Below are 15,292 nucleotides of genomic sequence, written 5' to 3' on the forward strand. Positions count from 1 at the left end.
CAAAAACACAGTTAACACAAGCAAAAATAAACAAGTGGGACTACACCAAATTAAACACCTTCTGCAAAGCAAAAGAAACAATCAAAATACTAAAAAGGCAACCTCTAAAATGGGAGAAAATATTTGCAAATTATATCTCTTATAAGGGGTTGATATCCAAAATATATAAGGAATACATATAATATAATTGCAAAAATCAAATACCTAATTAATGAATGAGTAAAGACCTGAATAGACATTTTTCCAAAGAAGACATACCAATGGCCAAAAGGTTCTTGAAGAGATGATCAACACCACTGATTTTCAGGGAAATGCAAATCAAAACCACATGAGATATCACCTCACACCTCTCAAAATGGCTGATATCAAAAAGTCAAAAGATCATAAGTGTAGGCAAGGATGTGGAGAAAAGGGAACCCTTGTGCACTGTTGGTGGAAATGTAAATTGGTACAGTCATTATGAAAAACAATTTGGAAGTTCCTCAAAAACTTACAAATAGAACTACCATATGATTCAGCAAACTCCTTCTGGGTATATGTCCAAAAGAAATAACATTATTATCTGGAAGAGATATTTGGACTCCCATGTTCATCACAGCATTATTCATGATATCTAAGTGTCCACCGACAGATAAATCAATTAAGAAAATGTGGTGTATATATAATGAAGTAAGCCAGACATAGGAAGTATAATCTCACTTATATGTAGAATCAGAAAATAAAGAAGTTGAGCTCATTAACAGAAGGTAGAATGGTAGTTACCAGGGTCTCCGCCATGGGGTAGAGGGCTGACATTGGTCGTTAGGTACAAATTTCAGTTATATGATTAATAAATTCTGGAGACCTAATGTATAGCATGATGACTATAGTTAATAATAATGTTTTATATATTTGAAATTTGCTAACAGCAGATCTCAAGTGTTCTCACCACAAAAAGAAAGGGGGAGTAACTATTTGAGGTAATGAATGTGTTATTAAGTTGATTTTAGTAATCATTTCACAATATATACTATATCAACACATATAGTGTACAACCTAAATATATACAATTCTTGTTTATAAAAAAGAAAATCAATGAAATGAGTGGGTGAGAACCTGCAAAAAGTAGAGAATGACAGAAAATATCAATGAGTAAAACTGTGAATTTGTTTTACGTCCTACTTGTGACAAAATTCAACATTCCCTAGTATAATAAAGACAAAATTTTAAATTAATAAAAAGAATTTTCTAGGTGACAATATATTATATACACTAGTGTTGTATGTGACAAATATTTATATCCTGCTGATAGTTTTATATATACAGATCTTCCTCAACTTACAATGGGATTACATCTGATAAACCCATCATAAGTTGAAAATATCATAATCAAAATGCATTTAATACACCTAACCAACTGGACATCATAGCTTAGCCTAGCCCACCTTAAAGGTGCTCAGGACACTTACGTTAGCCTACACTTGGTCAAAATCACCTAACACAAAGCCTATTGTATAATAAAATGTTGAATATCTCAGGTAATTTATTGAATGCTGTATTGAAAGTGAAAAACAGAATGGTTGTATGAGTACAGAATGACTGTAAGTGTATTGGTTGTTTACCCTCATGATCACCTGGCTGACTTGGAGAGCTAAGGCTTGCTTCAGCTGCCAGCCATCACAAGAGAGTATATATAGTACTGCACATCACTACCCCAGGAAAATATCAAAATTCAGAATGGGAAGTATGGTTTCCACTGGAGGCCTATTACCTTCACACAGCTGTAAAGAGAAAATCTTAAGTTAAACCATTATCAGTTGGGACCATCTCTAATTACACAATCATACAATATAACAGTTTTTAGAAAGTAATTATTCATGTTTATAACTTTTCACCTACTAATTCCATTTATTGGATTATATATGTATACATGCTTATTGTCAATTTTTTAACTTAAATTTTTAAATTAACATTTTTCAAAATTATAAGTTATTTCTACTAGTTATAATAAACTATAATTGTGATAAAACTATCTAATGTGAGTTATTATGATATAATGTTGAGTGGAATACTTATAAGTCATCTGTAACAACATAACAATGTAAATTGTCAAGAAATCTGAAAATTTCATAAAAATATATCAATATGTACCAAGATTAAAAAGCCAGAGGGGAATGAACATGAAAATAAAAGGGTGTGTACCGTTTTAATTTTTAATGCTTTCCATATGATTATAGTATTGTTCTTTAATGATGATAGTATTGTTCTTTATGAATAGATGGCTAAACAAATGGTACTGTATCAGTCAAAGTTCTCCAGAGAAAGAGAAAAAATTGGATATGTGTGGATGTGGAAAAAAGATTTATTAAGGAAATGACTTACATGACTATGGAGACTGGAAAATCCAAAACCTCAAGCAGGTTGGAGACCCAGGAGAGCTGATGTTCCAGTTTGAGTCTGAAGACTGTACACAAAGAACTGATGTTGCAGATGAAGGAAGTTCAAAGGCAGTCAGCTGAAGAATTCTCTTTCTTAGGGGAGGTCTTAGTTTTGTTCTATTGAGGCCAGTCTTAGTTTTGTTCTATTGAGGCCTTCAACCAATTGGATGAGGCCCACCCACTTTGTAAGTACAGTCTGCTTTACTAAAAGTCCACTAATTTAAATGTCAATCTTATCCAAAACACCCTTATAGAAATTCCCAGAATAATTTTTGACCAAATATCTAGGCATCTTGTGGTCCAGTCAAGTTGACACAGAAAATTAACCATCACATGTACTATTTTACCTGGCAAGGAAAATACATCCATTCATCACCTGGATAATAGGGGATCAGAAATAAGGCTTATCTAGAGTGGTCACCCTGTGGAAGATCAGGGATGGGAAGAAAACCAAATCTGTGGGAATATGTCAATATCAGGTAACAGGAGGGCAGTTATAGGTGTAAAAATTAGGGGATAATTTGAATGTAGTTTGAAAAATGGAATTTGGGTAGAAACAGTTTTCAAAAACCTAAGCTGTGTCCAAATGCAAGATATGTTTTTGTGGAGAAGGAGGATAGATGGTCAGAGGCACACATCAGGGATCTCCCAGAAAACCTAATTTGAAGGCTAAAAATTAAGGAAAAAATCAGTCACTGGGGAACCAGAGAGGATGGTGGCTCTGAGGAAAGAGAGGGCAGATACAAGAGCAAAATGTCACCAGTGATGTTATGAGTTACTAACCTAAATCTCCTTATCTTGCTTTTCCAGGAAATATTTGGCTAAAGGGGTAAGACAGGACTCCACCAACATATGAATATTATGTGACCAATGTTGAAAAACGAGAGGATGCTGAATTGAGAGCCTAACAGGTCATTAGTGAGAATTCTCATCACACATTAATGCACAATAGTTTCTACATTATTGCTTTGAAGAATGAAGAAAATAACTGAATCATAAATCAATGAAATGATGACCCATTTCATTATTGGTCTTTGAACTGTGATTAAATTCATGGATTAAACTGATTTTGATCTGAGATAGTCTTCCTTTTACCCATCTTCTAATAATGAATTAATTTTTTCTCATAGAAGTTTTGATTCCCCATAGTTGCTCAGTTAGAGATTGTCACAAGAGTCATTTTCTTCCTTCTGTTTTTCTCGCTCTCGTAGAAAACATTGACACTGTGCTATTTTCCCAAAGATGTTATTTTAATGGACATTACACTGGTGAATTTGGCAACAACAAGGCAAACAGCAGAGTTGGGAGAGATGTAGCTGTTTCTATTGCATCTTTTGGCAGAGTTCCAGACTTTAGATTTACTATCCTCAGATGCCGCATCTGACTTGTTTTTATTATTTTTACAACCCAGGAAGATGCTTTGGTGTCCATAGGCCAAACTTCAACTTGCCATAAGCCCTATCCCAAAGGCCTCTGCACTTGGGTTTGTCCTGATCCTTGAAGCTACTGAAAACTCTTTAATAAAATCATAATAAAAAAGGCCTTAAAATACAGTGGTATACTGAAAATGCATCCTTTTCCTTGCTCCTGATCCAATATGTGATTTAGGGATGCTCCCAGTGCTAAATCCGGTGCCTTTGGAGTGGGTCCCCAAAGATTTCTGAGCTTTCTATTCTATCTCTTTGAATAAATGACAGTTAGAATTGGCAGGACTTAGTCTTCAACCTCGAAGCCTCAGGGAATGAGAGTACCAGTCTCTTCCTGGTGTTAGCTTTTGAAGTCCTTTGTTTGTTTTGTTTTGTTTAAATATTGATGCCTTGGAATCAGAGGATATGAGTTTGATTCCTTATACTACAATTTACCCTAGAATTCAAAAAAATCATTTAGAGTCCTTAAATATATGTTTCCTCAGCCACAAGGAGAAAATATTTCTTGCTTGGCTGCTGAGATGACTTAATAGCATAATAAAGGTTGAAATATGTTGAAAAATGCAAAGAAGAACATAAATGTTAAGTACTATCAACATCAATTCCATTGTGATTTATGTGTAACAGAAAAATAAGCTAAGATTTTCTGAGGAAAGATTATTCATTAAATAATTGATTTTTGATTAATTGATTTAACAATCACCTGGTTTCCCTTTACATGTTTAATGTCATATTAAAAAACAAATCTAAAGGGAATATAGTCATTGAGGACGTCTGGTTCAAATGGGTTATTTCAAAGGATTTTATAGGGAACACTGTATATATTTGAAAAGAATAAACCATAGTTACTCACAGGTGATTGTATTCTTAACACAGAAATGTTATTCAATAGCTGGATTTGTGTCTATAGCATGTCCTCAGACAGAAATGAGAGAAAAAAAGAAACTTCAGTGTGATTTATTTGTATGTTATCATCGTACATATTGACACAGAAAATACTGCAAGTCAAAGAACACTTATTGATGAGCAATTTCTCGTTCAGAGGGAGAACCAGAAATATGTCACCAAGAATTTTGTTATTTAATATTCATTCATTCATCCATTTAGCATCTAATTCATGTTAATTCCAAGAAGGAATTGAAGTGACTGTCCACTTTCAAAAATCTCTAACGTTGTTGGGATATATGCATAGCATTTTTATATAGTTTCTCATTTATTGAAATTCAGTCACTGTTCATTGAATTTTCAAGATATACATTGATATAATAGAGGTTCAGAGATTCTTTCCCTCAGACACTACATAGTTGGTTAAGGAAAGTCAGGTCCCTTGAATACAGAATGTACCTTCCTTCTATCACCTACCATCAGACACTGGGCACTTCAGAGGCAAGGACCACAGTGTTGACTACAAATCCTTTCAGTGTTTGTCTTGGTTTTACTGGCACTAATTTTAGGATAAAAACCAAGAAGCTCAATCTCAGAATGATGATTTTAAAGGAAAATCTTTGCTACACGACATACAAGTGATGAATGAAAACCCAAGTAATTAACATTCTGGAGGTAGAAAATTGAAAGCATGAGCCACAGAAAGTCATCTCTGGAAATACCAAAGACCAAGGCCACTCATGTTCCATAAGCCTCTAATCCAACATGGTCTCTACTATAGCTGCGTGAAGGCAGGAGATGATATGCCTGTTCAATTTAATCCCTCTAAAAGTCTAACATAGTTCTTTACACATAGGAGAAGCCAGATCAATGTATTTCTAAAATCAAATTAAATACAAATACAACCAACTCTCAGTGACCCAGCCCTATTCTGAAATTGAATTTACCTGTCTGAAGCAAGCAGAAAAGGAAAAGTGCTTCAAAATCATGTTAAAATATACTACATATACAAATATCTATTATAACATGAACAGGCTTAAATTTTACAATTTATCAGAAAAATGAAAGAAAATTGCAGCAAGAAAACAAAGAAGCCTCTTTATTCAGAAAAATAAACCAAGAAAGGGGCATTGAATTCTAAAAAAAATTACCATGGGGTCAGATAAAATACAAATGGTCTTTTATTTCTACTTATAAACCTAAGTACTCTGAATCATAGTCATTTTAATTCATAGGTCTTAAAAATATTAAAACTTTTAGTGCAGAATGAGCCACTTTTCCTATAATGTGTCTCAGAAAGTGCTAAGCATGTGATATATTTCAATAATTATCTTTTTGGCCTCTTTCACTCTACTCACTGTGCTAGGTATTGAGGAAAACATAAGAATAAAAATGTATTATAAAAACGTATAGAATGGTTCATTTTAAATGTAAACTCAAAAGCAATTTCAATACATTGTACAAAGAAGAATTGATTAGAACCTGTTTATGTGGACTTTGGAGAAGCAATCAAGAGGAGATGACATTTGAGTTGAATTCTGTATGATGAATATGACGATGCCTAGTAGTAATGGAGGAGAAGAGAATCCCCAAAAGAGGAAACATTATATGATAAGGAAAAAAAAGATTGAAAATGCAGGTTCATTTAGAGAGCTCAGTGCTCCTGGGTATTAATATACTCCATATATTTTGTGTGATAGGTAGAAGAATTCAAAAGAATGAAATCTTTGTATAGCATGTGAAGGAGCTTGGATTTTATTCTCAGTGTAATAAGGGATTCATAGTAAGGATTTCAACAGGGAAAATGATATGATTAGATTTGCATTTCAGAAAGAAAACTGGCAGAGACAGTTTAGTTGTTTGCCAGATATGATGAAGCTGTCCGATTCTGCCAGTCTGTGTCCCTATAAATGAATGGAGTTTTCTCCACTGCATACTATGGACTTATTGTGAGCACATGTGAAACTTTTATTGCATTAAGCCACTGAAATTTAGGAATTCATCTGTTACAGTAGCTAATACTACCTTCATTAAGTAATAAACATTGGTACCTTAAAGTTGAGCGATACTGAAATAAGAATCTGAACACATGACATTGGTTTGGTTAGTCAGTAGTTATTAGAAGGAAAAGAAAAGCTTGTATGAGAATTGTTTAATTTGGAAACAAAGTAGTAAAGGAATGATGGAGATCAGATTCTTGCAGTTTTTCAGGATTTGGAAAAAACAATGCTTCTAGATCCCAAAGAGTAAAAGATGATGTATCTTAGTCCTTTCAGGGTACTATAACAGAATACCACAAACTGGGTGTCTTATAAAGAACAGAAATATCTCTCACAGTGCTGGAGGCTGGGAAGTCCAAGACCAAGGTGCGAGTAGATTGAATGTCTGGTGAAGCCCTGCTTCCTGGTTTACAGATGGTTGTCTTCTCACTGCGGCCTTACGTGGCAGGAGTGAGGGAGCTCTCTGGGGTCTCTTTTATACGGGCAATAATCCCATCCATGGGGGCTCCATCCTCATGATCTAATCACCTCCTGCAGGCCTTGCCTCTTAATACTATTACATTGAGATTAGGATTTCAACACATGAATTTTGGGGAAACACAAAGATTTCATCCACCTCCCAAATTTATGTTATTCTCACATGCAAAACACATTAAATACATCCCAATAGCCCCCAAAATCTTAACTTATTCCATCATCAACTTTAAAGCCTAAAATCCAAAGTCTCATCTAAATATAATCCAAATCAGATATGGGTGAGACTCAAGGTAGGGTTCATCCTGAAGCAATTTGCTCTCCAGATGCGAACCTATGAAATAAAACATTATGTGCTTTGAAAATACAATTGTTGGACAGGCATAGGATAGGCATTCTTATTCCAAAAGAGAGATATAGGAAAGAAATAAGGGGTAACAGGTCCCAAGTAAGTCCAACTACAAGGCAAATGCCATATGAGATCTTAGGGCTCCAGAATAATCCTCTTTGGCTTGATGCTCCGCCTTTCCATCCAGGTCAAGGTCCTGCCTTCTGGACACACTAGAGAAGATGCTCTCACCGTCTGGACCCACTGGGTTAAGTGTCCTACTCCTTCAGCTTTCTGGGCAGGGATTGGGCATCAAGACTCTCAGCGGCCTCACCCTTATGGCTTAGGGCAGAAGTCACCTAGCCTGTTGAAAATAAGGCAATCAATCGTCCTCCCTTTTTAAACTGAAAGTGGTAGCCCCAATGATCTCTGAATCACCTTCTGGGTCATTATTCTCTTGTCTGGAAGAATGGAACCTGGCTTCTGTTGAGATGGCTGTTTCGGACCATGATTCACACCCACACTAATCTCCTTAACAAATGGTTGCCTGGCCACACCCTTAGCTCTTCAGGCTGTTATAATAGAATACCATAGACTGGGTGACTTATAAACAACAGAAATTTATTTCTTATACTTCTGGAGGCTGGGTAGTTCAAGACCAAGTTACCAGCAGATTTGGTGTATTGTGAGAGTCCACTTCCAGGTTCATAGCTAGCTATCGTCTTGTTGTGTCCTCAAATGGCAGAAGGAGAGAGAGAGCTCTCTGTGACCTCTTTTATAAATGGACTAATCCTATCATGTGAGATTTTTAACTACTAATTTAATTTATTTACTTGTTACAGTTGTATTCAGATTTTCTATTTCTTCTTGAGTCAGTTTTGGTAATTTGATTCTTTCTAGTAATTTTAAACTTGTTTATATTATTTCCTTATAATTATTTTCATTCTGTAGAGTTTCTTCTTTCATTCTTGATTTTCAAATTTTGCGTCTTCAGTGTAGATACTTCTGGTGCATTTTTCATTTCAATATTTGTGCTTTTAACACCAGAATTCCCACTGGCTTCTTTTCTATAATTTCTATCGCTTTATTGGTATTCACTCTTTGATGAGTGATTGTCATACTTCCCTTTAATTCTTTAAACATGATTTCCTTTAGTTCCCTGAACATATTATAACAGCTTATTTAATATCTTTGTGAAGTCCAACATCTGGACTTGTATAAATAATAGTTTATATTGATTTTTTTTCGTATGTATGTGTCACATATTCCTGTTTCTTCACATGTTTTACAATATGTTGTTGAAAACTCAACATTTTAAGTAATATGTTATAGCAACTCTGGATTCTGGTGCTCATCCTACTGAATCTGCAGGTTCTTGCTGTTTATTAGTTAAAATTTGTATCCACTTACCTGGACTAATTCTGCAGAGTTCGCCTGTTCTGCAGTATGTAACCAGTGATCTGTCTTTTTAATTTATCTATTTATTTGTTTATTTTTCTTATGAAGCTTGGGATTCTAGTGGTCACATGTGGGCTAGTATAACTTAATAGTCAAGAAATGTCTGGCCAGAGATAGTGCTTTAAACACCTTGATTCAGTAAAGTTTCCACTCTTTGTGACACATGTGTGTAAAGATTGAGCTGAAATTCATATTTCATGAAGTTTACAAATCTGTCCCAGTTTTTACCTTTTGTTGGGTCTTGTCATGTCTTCTATGTACCTGCACATGGCTTCATGTTCATCCAGGAACATGGAGATAACTAGATCTCTCTCCAGTTTCTCCTAAGTTTTTGTGCATCCTTGTGAATATATATGCACAGCCCTTGAGACCACCTAGGATATGTGGTAGCTTATCAAGCCCACTATGGCTGTCTCATTCTCCAGATTTCCTTGATAAATTCCTAGCATGTATGCTCATCTGTTGCTTAACCCCACCAGTATCCCAGCTTCAGGTAGCTGTAAGGTTGGCTGCCATCAAGATCAATAAAGTTTTCAGTAATGATCTTGGTCATGGAGATTTTGTGTGCTCTGCTACTAATCAAGTTGGTGCTGTCTAGCAATAAAATTGATAGTTTTTATGGCTTTCTTAGCTCCCAGAACACTATTTCTGATAGTTTAGGGGCAGGGTTAGCGGATTTGGGGGGAAAGGAGTGGGATCTGTCTTACACCAAAACCCCATAGATCGCCACTGTTCTTACAGAAGTTTTGGTAATTTTTCTTAACTTAAGTACATGTTTCATAATTTGTTGTATTTTTTTTTAATTTCAGACAACCAAAATGGTTGTTTTTGAGAAATTTTTCTCTGTTTATTGTTTTTGTGGGGAGATATTTTGCAGATCTCCTCATTCTACCATTCTACAAGTGTTATTTCTCATTGATATGGTATATCACATCATGTCATCTTGCACCAAGGGACTTATTTTACAGTGAAGTTAATATGGCAGTACACTCACAACCATGGGATCCTCTACCCACCACCTTATCCTGAAGATACTTGCCTGAAAGAACAGTAGACTAAACTCCTAAAAAATGAAGAAATAATACCCTGCAAAGAAATGGTGCTAATCTTTAGAATGAGTTATAGTCTTAAAATATAAGCATTATGTGTCATTGTAGCCCCAAGAGATAGAATATGTGTGTCTGGAACACAAGTTGTGAAAGCAAAATTGGGCCCATGATAGGGCTGTGGTAAAAAAATATTACAAACTGGGTGAATTAAAAAATAGACATTTATTTTTCACAGTTCTGGATGGTAGAAGTCTAAGATCAAGTTATGAGCAGGTTTGGTTTCTTCTAAGGACACTGTCCTTGACTTGTAGGTGGCCACATTCTTGCTACGTCCTCACATAGTTTTTTTCATAGGGCACACACATCATTGTTATCTCTTTTTGTGTCCAAATCTCCTCTTTTTTATAAAAATGCTAGTCAGGTTAGATTAGGGACCCCCCTACCAGCCTCAAAATTGCCTTATTAAAGTCCTTATGCCCAAAACAGCCACATTCTGAAGTACTGGGGCTTAGGACTTCTGGAGGACCACATTTCAGCCCATAACACCCCATCTACCTATCCCTCTAGGTATCAACTTGATAATTCATGAGCCTTTTCTCTAAAACTCTAGGATCTGTGAGTCCAGACATTTTCATTCTCAGAGGAATGATCCTTCTAACAAGGGATATAGTAACACTAAATCTAAGACTAATATAGGGTAACTTTGGGATTCTTATGTTAGCCTACAGTCTGGCAGAGATAATTGACCCTGACTATTTAGGTAGGATTGCTGTTTTATAATTAGGGGAGGAAGAAATGTATTTGATATTCAGTTGCCATTGAGGCAAATGGTAGTATTCACACGGCCAATTTTAACTGTAAGTGAGCAATTACAGCATCTACATCTGATAAGTGCATGGTAACCTGAGGCCCAGGTACTGAAAATCTGCAAGATTGGGGTCTGAGTCATCCTATTTTGCCAGTCTCTAGTCCAGCAAAAGTTTTATCCAAGAGTGAGGGGAATCTGGAAGGAGGAGTAAAAAAGGGAAGCAATAGTGCTAGTTACAGTCCTGGTACTAACTGAAGGATCCATGTCAAGTGGACTGTAGTTTTCCCAGTAACTCTACTATTGTAAGTTGTCTCAGGAATTTTGACCAGAGAATTCTAGGTAAGCTATGCCTGGATGATTCCCCATCCAGATTCCCTTTCTTAGTTTTGTATTCATCATTCATTTCTAGCTGCTGTATTAACTGCTACAAAATAGTAGACACCACTCCTATGGAAAATTGTTTTTGTCTGATTGGAGCTACCTTACACCAGAAGTTATACACACCTGCCCAAACCTGAAGGAAGCTCACAGTGAGTGACTTCTTAATATGGGAGCTTAAATGCTGAACCTCTTGCTTCAAATGTAGATAATGTAGCAGAGCAGTTTGTTCTCCTAGCCTCCCTCCTTCCACCAAGTAGTTCAGGCAAAGACTAGGCTTGACCCGAACCCACATTTTTACATGGCACCTTCCCCTTCCTTATTTTAGTCCACTTCCTCCCTTAAAGTTTTCTTGAAAAGTTCTCCCTCAATAAGTAATATGCACTCAGACCCCTGCCTCAGGCTTTGCCTCTCAGGAACTTGATCTAAGACATTACATCTGGGATGGAGGCAACATATCTGGGGAAATAAAGGATTTGTGTTTTTAATGATAAGAGGAACATCAAGTTGCATATGGGCTCAGGTGAAGGAAACAGGCACACATTGAACCCCAGTCAGGAGATGAGACTCTTTCCACCTTGATTTGAGATAAGATATTTACCTGCAATTTGAGGAAAAATAAAGTTGGAAGAGTTATTCTTTATCTTCATGATAAAAGATTATGTTAATAGTATAATGAACTGTTTTTATATAGAAAAATGATTTGTAAGTTGAGTGGCATTATGCAATCTAACCAATGATTAGACATTAGAGATACTGTCACTTTTGAGATACATACATAGTGTGTAGATTTCCTATGCTTAAATGTCACAGGTAGGCAATCTCTCTAATTTGCTTTTTAATCTGTAATTTTGAGGAAATTTTCTAAGACTTTTCATTATCTATTTTTCCATTAAACACTGTTTAAACAACATTGTAACCTGTCTATAAATACTTTCTACTTATTATATCAAATTTAGTGCTTATCAGAAAATATCAAAGCCACTGTTTGGCTGAAAATACAACTGCTATTAAGGCAAAATTCCTAATACCTCTTGCTAGTTCTTATGACTGCATATCTTATCACATCGTCTACATGGGCATTGATGGAAACTGTCTAATACATATATCAAAGCAGCTAAGAGTGAGTCATAGATCTTTATTAGGCAATGTAAAAAGACCAGAGTGGTAGAATGCAGAGCAAAAAATGCGGAGTTGCTAAAGTCCATGAACAATCAGGAAATTAGTAGATGTGCAAATGTTGACACTTCAGTTCTTAATTATCCTAATTAGAGACCATCAGAACAGCAAAATAATGTTTATTGAGCCTGGCAAAGTGAAACATTTTCATTGTGTTTATTGCTTGTTTTGGCAGCCATGTTACTTTGTTGACTCACATGCTGTGTAGTTAACAAAATCTCATAAGCTATTTTATATGAACTGTGGTTAAGTCAGGCCTCTCTCTTCCTACCCTTTTAATATTGCTATTTTGAGCCCAAACATAAGAATTTACATTTTCTATCTACCCTTTATCTTATTAATTTTGGCTAGCTGCACATAGTCAAGTCCATCTCTTAGTCGATATAATTATAAATAGTATTTCTTCATTAAATAACAGCACAGGACACATTTATTGTATTCAACATTTTCACAGCCTAGAGGGAGAAGGTAACATTTAGATAGATTATCATAAAATAATGTGCTATATAAGTTATAATGAAGTCTGGACAGAATTTTGTGGAAGGTGATATTTGAATTGAGTCTTGTAGGATGAGAAAAATATACGTAGAACAAAAAGAAAAAGAAGGAAAAGTCATTTCAAGTTGACCTATTGAGGGAACAATCTATGCAAAGTATTCTAGGGCAAAAAAAAACCTTAGCATTCTGAAAGTTATTGATTTTTTTGGCTATATTCTCTTTTTTTAATAACCAATTCAGCTAAATTATTTGACTCAACATCCCATACTGAATTATGGCTTTTTCAATTTCTTCTACAATCAATATTATGATTGGAAAACAACACTAAAAAATAACTCATCGTTACAAAATTAGAGAGCTATATTAAGAAGTGAAAGTTACTCTTTCTTCCCTTGAAATACTTGATTAGGTAAACTTTATAGGAAAGGTAAATGGGTAATGCATTATTTTGGAGGAAGGGTATACTTTATAATGGGAAAGATTCTCAAACTACAGTGGCCAAAAAACTAAAAGTTTTATCGTTTTATTACTCTCTCCTTAGATTTCAGAAATATACCTAGATATGCATCCATATGTGTTTCTCTTCCTTGATGTTGCCTGGAACTAGATCTGCCCATTTAAGCTAACAAGCAAGAACCCCTCCTTTGGGGTCAGGTGTTTTCTTTACTGCATTGATGCGAACTTTCTGGGTTTGTAAGGCATCTCTGCTCCGCAAAGTTGATCAGTGACCCAGTTTCTTTTTATTTCTTTTTTTCTTTTTTTTTTTTTTTTGCGTTATGTGGGCCTCTCACTGCTGTGGCCTCTCCCATTGCGGAGCACAGGCTCCGGACGCACAGGCTCAACGTCCATGGCTCATGGGCCCAGCGCTCCGCGGCATGTGGGATCCTCCAAGACAGGGGCACGAACCCATGTCCCCTTCATCGGCAGGTGGACTCTCAACCACTGCGCCACCAGGGAAGCCCCCCCAGTTTCTTTTTAAATACGCCTGGGCATTGAGTTTTCGAGGTGGTAGAAACTGAGAAAGGAAGAGGGTGTGGTGAACAAAGTACATCCAAGCATCTTAAGCCGTGGACCTAGTACATTTCACATCTGTTCCTATCTCACTGTCAAGAATCTAGTCACAGGCTTCAGCTAACCAGAGTGGTAGGGAAGTGTGCTGTGACGGAGCAGTCCTGGGCCCAGATGTAAATGCAGTGCCATGGAAGAAGTCAGCAGTCTCCAACACAAGTGGGGGGTTCCTTCAGATGCTTTGTGTTTCCCTCACAAAAACATGCACAGTCTTCTAGATATACAACCATTTCTATTATAAGTCCATAAACATTGGTCCATGTACTTTAAATTTCAGTTTAAAAGCAATGGCTGTCTGGTTCTCATTCTTCGTAGGTAACCTATTTTGTCTGACAACAAGCTTCTAGAATTTTCTCTTTATTGTTAGTTTATACATTCATTTATAGTACAGTATTTATATATCTATTGATTATTTTTTCTATAGTCTTTTCATTTCCATTGAACTTTTATTATTCAATTGTAAGACTCTCTGGATTTTTCTTTCATATGTATTTTTTATTCTCACTGATAATGCCCAATTCTTTGGATTTCTGTTTTGAACTGTCAAGTACTCCCACAGGTTTTAGACATATAGCAGCAATGAACAAAAAAGTCCCATCTCACCAAAAAAAGTTCTTTCTTACAGCTTATATTACATTAGATACTGTAGATTAGAAATAAGAAAAATATATTTCATGTCAGATAATATTAAGTGCTATGAAGAAATATAAATTAGGGGAGGGAAAGAAGTATGGAGAGAGAGGTAGTTACTACTATAGGGCAGTCAATAAAGGCCTGATTGTAAAGGTGATATTGGATCAAAGGCCTGAATTAGGTGAGGGAGCAACCCGTGTGGATTTTTTGGAGAAGCCAGTAAAGGAAACACCAAAGACCTAAGGCCAGAAGCATGGCTACCTTCTTTGAGGATCAGAATGAGCAAGAGGGAAGGGTAGAAGGGTGGTGGTTAGATAAGTAACAGGTGGCCATGTGGTAGGGAGTCTTGTGGGACTTAATAAGAAGTGAGTTTACTGGGTGTGGTAAAGAGCCACTGACATTTTTTGAACAGAGCAGTGATGTGATCTGCCTGATGTTTTAAATGGATCACTCTGAGGTGATATTGAGAATAGACTGTGGGGAGACATAGGGGAAAGCAAAGAGGCATGTTATTAGGTATGGTAACATCAGATTAAATAATGTGTTGTCTAGTTCAAGGTATTAGCAGTGGAGATGGTAGGGAGTGGTTAAACTCTGTATATATTTGGAATGCAGTTCCAAGTGGATTTGTGAATAATTGTGTATAAAATGTGAAAGACAGAGAGAAGTATTCAGGGGCCAACTGGCAGT

Source organism: Mesoplodon mirus (genome assembly GCF_964341445.2).
Source record: "Mesoplodon mirus genome assembly, chromosome: 17".
In the NCBI taxonomy this organism is placed as follows: Eukaryota; Metazoa; Chordata; class Mammalia; order Artiodactyla; family Ziphiidae; genus Mesoplodon; species Mesoplodon mirus.